We start from the raw sequence: 9,496 nt of genomic DNA, 5'->3' as shown, positions 1-9,496 counted from the left end.
CACCCTTGTTGGCCTCTTTAGTTTATCTGTGGAAAGATGATGTTTTTGTTTACATCCATCAAGTCGTACTGCATCTCTGCACCTTTCCATTCACCATTTTATTAATATTAACTCAAAACTTTCAGCAAATATAATCAAAAATATATTGAAGTTTATAGATCAAAAATTAAATTTGCAGCTAAATTAACCACAGAAGTTTGAATAGATCTAAAAATGTGTTCTGAATTAAGTGGATATGTTTTAATTTAGTCATTAATAGTTTAAAAAAATACTTTATAACTTGTATCAACAAGAATAAGATGACATCATGAATGACATTTAATTTATTGGACACACCTAACTTCTTTTTTGTGGTTCTTGTAACAGTTTAAATGCTGACATTCATACAGGAAGCACATATGATCTCATTATTACTGTTAGACAAACGCGGACAACTTTTATTCTCACCCAGAGCTAAAATTAAAAGAATAAAACGCTTAAAACAGAACTCGGTTGTTTCCAAGAGCAAAAAAGCAACACAGGCCGAGTCTGTTATCTCCAGTTGGCAGGATGGATGAGGAGGAGGAAGAAGAGGAGGAGGGTTTCTCTGGCTGACAAGTACAGTCATCAAATGTCTGTTGTCTTGTGGGATCCTGAGGCACAAATCCAAGCTATCCCAGGATCATGTCCAATATAAAAAAAGGCTTTGTGTGGCTTCTGCAATGGTCTACTTTTTTTTTTGAACATGCACTGTAATGTATAAAATGCACTCTGCAGTTCTCCAATGTCACAACTTGTGAAGAAGAAGAAGCTTCAAATGTCAACACAAGAAAAATGGTATCTAATGTCAGCTGATGCGGCCATCTGGACAGGAAAAAGGAAGGAGCGACCACAACTCTTCTCTCAGTGTCATCCCAGAAAGCGGACGTCGACTAAACATAGAAAATGAAGTTCAGCAAAGGCGGACACAGAGTCGCCAGCTTACCATATCTGCATAAAGCTAAAGAAAATTGGCTTGTAAAGAAAAAAAAAACAGGCTTAATTTTGATCACTTCTCCTGAAGCAACAATGAGCTTCTCTGTGAGGCGCTCGTTTCTATAATTAAACACGTGCATGAGAACGATTTGTGTCTGCAGTGATTTAACACCTCCCAAACACATTTCGGTCTGCGTGCACAATTCTGTCTCTCACTGAAAATTCTTGTCATCAAACGGCAGAAGTGTGCGCACACAAACACAAGCCTGTGAAAACCCAAAGCCGGGGAGAAAAGATGGAGAGAGCCAAAGTTAGTCAATTTACAGAGCAGGAGATAGCGGCGACATGCTGGCCTTCTTCAAATCAGCCTCAAGCAAAATCTTCCACACTTTCTCTCGCTGACTGTATCTGCGGCTCACTGTGACCCGAGTGTCGCTAATTATGTGTTTTTGTTCAATTCCAACTCGAGTTCCTGTGGCACGGAGAAAATCACGCTGTTCACAGAGAGCCACACGATTAATTAATTCAAGCTGTCTTTGTCTATGTTTTAATCAGGTGTGGGAGCTGCACATGCTCCCATCATTACCATAATTTAAAAATGTCCTACTTATATAACTCTCAGTATTTTCTTTAGTGGCTGCTTACTTTTTCAACAACTTACATCCAGATTACAATAAAAACCTTCAAACTTTGAAATGAATGAAAATACTTTTATTTTGTTGGATATTTTCAGATGGGGAAACAGTAGGCTCCCTGAAGAGCTTTAAAAAAATCCCTTGGTACCATGACTGTGAGCAGACATCAGTCTGACCTATATCTAATTATATGTACAGTGTTACAGATTATTAATGGTGTAGCAGACATATGTATGCAGTCTGTAGCAGCAGGAGCTGAAACAAACATGGTAGACCACTGACAGGGACCATAGGCAGCTTAGCCAAACAGAATATCACGCACACGTGAGGGGTCCTCACATTATTAGTACATGAGAGAACCAACCAAAACTGGAAAATATATATATTTTTTCCTGAAATTTCTGAAGATTTATCATATTAATATTTACTTTAAAATGATAGATAATACAAATATAGTAAAATCCCTCCAGCAAAAGTGCATCTTACCAGGCCTGGCAGTGGTGGCCCCAGGCAAACAATAACACAGGCTCTCTGCACCAGTTGTATTAATAATATTGCTTTTTAAACCCTTATCGAGGATTGAATAGCTGCCTTACTGGTCCACTTTTAGGAGGATTAATGTCAAGAATCCAGATGTTTTGATGAGGATTTTTATGTTAAAGAAATGTGTTTAATGTACAATGTTTTTACTTGGAAAAAGCATAAAATGTATTAAATGTGCTAATTTATTAATCACTCATTTCTTAATAAGAAGAAATGATGCAAAGTCGTGAGCGCATTGACTATATAATAGAACTCTTATACAGACAATACTTGGGAGTCTCTCGACCTCACTGGAGGATTCCATTCTTGCAGAGGGATGGGGGGAGATGTAACACTTTCACATGATCAGCTGTATGCCATTTCACTACTTTGCTTTTTTTTTCTTTTTTTAATGACAGTTAAATAAATTAATAATTGCCGTAAAAATAAATGTTATGTTCAACACTTTTATTAGGTGTTCACCTCGGGGCCCCAAAGTGTTTGGCGATCGCCCACCTTTGCCAAATGGAAAGTCCGCCCCTGAGGCCTGGTGCTGGGTGTGCTGAGAGTTTGGGGTGTCATATCTGTCCAAATTCGCTAAAATGCTTTCATCATATCAGTTCATCTATTCATATATCTGTCTTGTTCTTTGATTTTTTTTTTTTTTTTTAAGTTTTATGTTGAATCCTTTTCCTGACTAAATGCACTTACCAGGACCAGCACTGGTTTGTGGCATGTTGAGGCTACATTTTTAATTTTTTATGTCTGTTAATAGTCTTTATTTTTTGTTGGGGATTTTTATTTATTGTATTTCAATTTGGGATTTTAGTCACTGTAATTGAGGGTATCTTATCTGCAAAATGAGCCACATTTTTACCAAGGATTCTTTGGTTTGGTTCAACCCCCTTTTTTATTCATTTTTAAAAGGGCAACAAATCAACCAGGAAGTGTTAATGACACTTTTACTAGACAGACTGGGCCTCAGTAATTACAGAGGTGGGACATTTTAAAACTTTCTAAATACAGTACTAAGTGCTGAACATATGTCTAATGCAAAAACAATGCATTTAAACAAACCTTTAGAGGAGGACCTCAGATCTTGAGACCATCAATCTCTATAAATAAAATAAAATGGTAGCCATTGGAGAATGGCTTGACTGCAAAGCAATGAAAGCGTTCACAGCTTCCTCAAACAACAGGAAAACACATTTAAAACACATAAATGACTTTTCCCACTGTGCCTCTCAGATAATGTTGAGTGCTGTCTGGTTTTGTCGCACTCATAACCACAGAACAGGAAAAGATCAGAATGACGTTGCCTCGCAACAGATGTCACCCCAAAAGCAGCTAAAGGCCCTCTGGGGATACTGTTTGTGAGAACCGCCACCGAATGACCGCCTGCCAAAATATGAAGCCTGTTTGTCCAAAGTCCTTTAGGCTTGACGTTGGAAATAAAGTTTTTGTCAGTACCCTCCAAGTTTACAGAAAAGCAAAGAAGTTTAGGGCTGAGACAAAGAATTCATAACAAGTTTTTGAGTTGTTAGAAAAATAAAGTCACTTTGAAATGTAATTGTTTTGATGATAAAACAAGTATAAGTTTGAACTGTTACATTTTTGACAATTGATTTAGACTAAAGATGATACGATACAAAAGAATGTCACCAGTTTTGACTCAAAATGCAAAAAAAAAAAAAAACTAGATTGACTCAAGCAATGAAAACATTTATGACATTTCTGTGAGGCTCAATCTTTATCCACATAAAACTAGTCTTTTATATGAGATAGGATTCTATTATTCACGTTATTTGCTTTGGTTTCATCTGTAGCAATACAATTCTTCCAGGGATTTAGGAAAAACAGAAAAGTAGGTTTGATTTTGAGTTAAAAAAGATTTTTTTCACTATAAATCAATACATTTAAAAGTTTAAATTAAGCTTATAAAAACTAAAAGAAACTCTGAAATAGGATAAAATGGATAATTGATAAGTTTCGTTACATTTGCAGAATCTAATTAGAGTCTAATTTCATCTTGGTTATTGTTCAAAGAGGCTAAACCTGTTCCATCCGTCACTGAGTAAGAATGAAGGTCCAAGAGGTCAACAGTTCAATAAAAGGCCTGCAGACAAATTGTGCGTGCACACAAACACACACATGCATGCACCCCTGCAAAACATTAAACAACTCATTCCACATGTGTGGTTTTGGATTGAGGCCGAACTCCAAACCATGGAGTGAAGTGCCTGTGTGGAGAAAACCCACACAGACAGACACAGAGTTCTTCACACAGAAAGGCTCCGGCCAGAATTCAAACTGGGAACTCGCTGCTGGGTTGCAGCAGTGTCGAGAACCGCGCACACTTACCGCCTGGTTTTCACAAACTCGTTGCTTCTGTGAAACTAGAGCGTTACAGACACAAACCAATACTTGATTCTTACTCTCCCGATCAGACAATTAACATTTTTGTTTTATACTAAGCTCTCGAACCATTTCTGCCTCCTATAATTATGGGTTTTTTTGTTTGTTTACTTCTCTGTTTCATATGAATTCACATAAAAGGAAACCTTAAAAAAAATCCTTTTACGGTAAAAACATTTCCACAAAAAAAAAAAGTAATCTTTCACAGAGCCAACTATGCAATTTCACACTAACACTTAGCAAATGTATTTTAATACATTTTCCACTCAATTGCGTCATTCAACACTTTCCTCTACTGCTACAGGGGACAGATATATTTTGTGAGCAGAAGTTGGTGCTTGAGTAAAAAAAAAAAAAAAAAAAAGTAATTCGGCCAACAAAAGAAAATGCAAAATTCCAGTCATAACATTACTCCCTTACATAAGACGGTTATGACTAAGGAGAAGCTTTTGCTCCTCCAGGACCCAGCTTCTTCCGGATCATTTCAAAGGCCTTTGAGACAAAAAGCATCATGTCAAATGTCCTGTGCAGTCGGTTGGTCTGAGGAGAAATCAAATCCCATCAGTTAAGATCCCAGATCATGCTTTAACATATTTAAAGCAAAACACAGAATGTAGTTACTGGTTGAAGGTATAATTTATACAGTAAATATGCTCAAAATGACACGCCGTCTTTGCAAATGAATTCTTTCCTCCACTGTGAAGCTTGTAGCTATCTGAAATGAAGTAAATTGCAACATGAAAAAACTCCTTGAAATACTTTTCAGAATGTTGTCTTCATTGTTATTTACTGTTGCATGTGACATTTTCTCTCCTCAAGCTCTAATTTGGCATGACATGAAGCAGGATGAAAGCCAGATGTAGATACATACAAGGACAAAAAAGCGGTGAGCCTCCTTCCTCAGCATCTCTGGCCAAAAAGCCTCCTTCTTGTGTGCTTAGTGTATTTTTTGGGAGGGGGGTGGAGGGAGCATGTAAATGTCACCAGTCTCCGTTGAGCTGCTCTCAGCGCCCAGCAGCAGACCGGAGATTGGTGCAGCTCCCAGCGACAAAGCTGAGCCTTGCACCGTGCCGGTAAACTAAAAGGTAAAAAGGCTGCCAGCATCAATCAGCTGCAGGGAATAGAAGGGAGAAAGAGAGCATCCTCCTCCCCTGCTGTTGCTACAGCGGGCTTCCTTTCACAAGAAGTGCTGCCCCCCCCCTCGTGCCAGTTTGAAAGGGCAAGCAGTGAAAGAAGCAAATTCAAAGTAAACACTGAAACATTTCATCAACCTCAAGGTGTTAGCAGGAATTTTTGCTAAAGTCACACCATTTTCAGTCATTGTTTTTTGTAACATCACTTATAAAGTGGTGCAATATTTTAGTTATTAGCCTCCTGATGTATTTCTTGAAAAATAATGTGATCAAAACAACTTCCTTCTATGCCTTGAGGACTGGAGTTTCGACACCCCTGCTCTAGAGAATCCGTCTTTAATCCAAAGTTCACCTTTAGTGTGACCAGACAATATTTTATGTTATTTGGAGACTTTTCTAAAATTAACCTTGGAATCTTATTAGCTACTAGATTTTGTTGACTTATGTTATCTTTGCTTTTGACTTTTCAAGGCAGATCTTTGACATGCACAAACCTGCTGTGAGACGTTTAAATACTTCTGTGAATGAGGAAACAGGAGGTAAGAGGTGGAGGAGGACCGGAGTGTGAGTCAAACCAAGTCCCATGTAGGGAAGACACCTCCTTAATTTCTTGTTTCTACAGCAACAGTAGTGACAGAAAAAGCAAGTACTCCTAGTAAATCTCCATAGATGATGGCAGAAAGTGAGAACTTACCATTTAGCTCCCTCACAGACCTGTTTCTTCTTCTTTAAAAAGTTCTTCTACTCTCCACTTATTACTTTTATTAATGTCACTTGTTTGGTTATTGGTATAAAATAATATTGTCCAGACCGTCAACAGTCAGACTGATACCTCTCCAGAATGACCAAGACCAAAAAGCTGTCGAAGGACACCTCAGACCAGATGGCAGACCTAAACAAGACTGGGATGAATCTATAATAAACAAGCAGCTTGGTCAGAAGAGATCAACTGTTGGAGCAATTATTAGAAGAAGGAAGAAATGCAAGATCACTGGAAATCTTCTTCCGTTTGAGGCTTCATAGAAGATCTCACCGTTTGGGGTACTTTGAGAACAATGACAACACACTCCAGAACTATACAAGAGAAACTGGTCAATGACTTGAGAGCTGGCACCACAGTAACAAAGGTCACTGTTAGTAACACACTACATCATAATGGAATCAAATCCTGTGGAGCTCCAAAGGTCTATTAAAACCAGCACATGTCCGGGCTCGTCTAAAGTTCACCAGAAACGGTCTGGATGATCCAGAGGAGGATTGGGAGAATGCCATCTTGTCAAATCAGACCAAAAAATTAAATTATTTGGGAAAAATGCCACTTGCTGTATTTGAATGGGGGGGCACTTCTTGTGTTACATCCCAAGAAAACCACACACAGAGTGAAGGGGGTGGAAATGTCATGCTTTGGGGTGGCTTTACTGCAAAGGGGACAGAGTGACTGATTCATATACCCTTGTGCCATCTTATGGGGTTCATATGACCTCACTCTTATATTGATGTGTGATCCCTCCCATGACAAATGTGGACAAGATTTTATGTCTGCCACGGAAACCAATGAAAATAAAATACCCTTGAAAAAAAGAAAAAAAAAAGTTCAGCCCTCTGTTTTGTAGGGTCCAGATAAACTCACTTTTGATTTAAACATGCCGAGGATAGCACAAGGGTTACAGTGAGGAAGATATTTGATGTACTCTGCATTTTGGTTCTTAATTGCACAATTTAATTTGTTGCCTTAAAAGGTAAGTGATTACAAAAACATGTTAAATTTACATATTTTGTTTTAATTTGTTCTAAAATAAAACATTGTTTTCATGTACATAGTTTGTTGTTGTCTTCTCCCGCCTAATTTTACACAGAAAAGTATCAATGAGAATATCGATAAGAATAGTGGATCGATAAGCAGTATTGACAAGAGTAGTATTGATAAAATCATAGGATACCCATTCCAAATTAAAGGTTCAGGAGTGGGCTAGCTTATCTCTGGAGGAAGTTAAAAGTCCAGCTCCAAAACATTACAGCTCTTGAGAAGATCTGCATGGAAGAATGGACCAAAAAAAAACGGCTAATGAGTAAAAAAACCCGGTGAAATCTACAAGAAACGTTTGACTTCTGTCATTACAAACCAGTTACATTGTGAAACCCTGAGATTAACTTTTATTATGGACCAAAAAAAACTGCAAATCAGTAGCAGTCACAGTTTTTTTTGTCAGTTGTCTCAAATGGGTATAAAAATAAACACTTGCATGGAAAACTGTGATGTATAAATGGAGTAAAAATATACATATGGGTGGCATTGTAACTCCCGGTCATTGTTAGACTATCCCACAAAGAAGCTCCATGTTTACTCTGTCTTGGTTGCAGCCATGGATAAAACCATTTCAGAAGAAATGAATGTGCAGATATCTGAGCTGCTCTTTAAAGCTGCCTTCTTCTCCACTTTTCTACATCAACTATCATTATGGTTACATTTATTTTTAACACACATTCCTCCTCAGCCTGCACCGCTGTCCATTGGGCTTCATGTCTGTGGCTGTTTGTCAGTTAGGGTCTGGAAAATGTTACAGGATTGATGTTTCATTCCGAGGACAGTGACATATTGGAGGCTCGGCCTCTCCTACTTCTTTTTAAAAACCTCCTAATGTGGGGTTAGAAGCTTTGAAACGTATGAGATCAACACAAAAAGTCATTTTATCTTCCAAACCTGAAATAAATAATTACAGTGTTTGATGGCCAAGAAAACTAAAGTGAACTTAACTACATAAACTTTGATGGGAAAGTTTTGGAATTTCTCAAGCCCCACAAAAAACTGTTTTAGGGGATCCCAGAAAAAACGAGGAGAACTTAAGTGCACCCAAAGGATGCAATACGCCTTAAGAGTTGCTTAGCTTTGTCAATGAAGCAAAGGGTCAGGGTTTTCCACTCCACTGTTATGCTCTCAGACAGAAAACGGACTGTAGTCTTTGGAAAATCTACTGGAAACAGATACTTCCCATCACACTTTTAGAATTATGCAAGACCATTTATAATAGTTGTATATCTTAAGGACTTCCTCTAAGTAATTTGTCAGCTTTTTAAAAATTGCTCTAAAACCATATCTATCTGCATCCTCAAGTTAAGACTTACACATGATGTTCTGCCTAATGAATTTCCCAAACTCAGATCTTGGCAAGACTTGTTTGGCATTTCATTTAGAGGAAGGTTCAACATAGCTGCTCATCCAATCGATCAGCTTAATCTTTCAACTCAAGTTAAATATGAACAAATGCTTTTCCGCTTGACCCTCTGCAGCTTCAAGTTTACTGTGCTTGTGGTATTTTCATGGGTCATTCCGGAGTCATGCTACACAGATGGAAGCTGTCAAAGTGACAAATGCCTCTAAATGCGCCTTTAGGGAAGTGATCTCTCTCGGAAAAGACCAGGTCAAAGCTAAATGTAAAAAATATTTCCTGTCTTCAGGGCAGAAGTGTTGAATGACTTGTGTTTAACATCTTTAGTGAAGCAGTTTGTCTATGAAGACACTGCCGCTCTTACTTATTTACATTGTGCTTCATTGGAGCTACTGTGCCTCTGCAGTTTCCCTTTTCACACTCCTCCAAGTGTGTCATAAAATAAAACCATTGCAGAGGTGTATGATTTACAGGAGATGAATGATTTGCATCGGCACAACTTCCTCATAAGGACAGAATGCTGCCGTTAATGGTGCCTTTGTGCAGTGACACTTCTGAGCCTGCTTACATAATGGCTGCACACAGTAACCTTGTGACTGAGGGGTTGCTGGCAAATGTGCACTGGCTTTTAAATGTACGAATTTCAAGTAGAACCTTTATCTAAAAAAAC

Source organism: Oryzias melastigma, linkage group LG3 (genome assembly GCF_002922805.2).
Source record: "Oryzias melastigma strain HK-1 linkage group LG3, ASM292280v2, whole genome shotgun sequence".
NCBI lineage: Eukaryota > Metazoa > Chordata > Actinopteri > Beloniformes > Adrianichthyidae > Oryzias > Oryzias melastigma.
The sequence above is the reverse complement of the archived record's forward strand: the minus strand, read 5'-3'. Positions refer to the sequence as shown.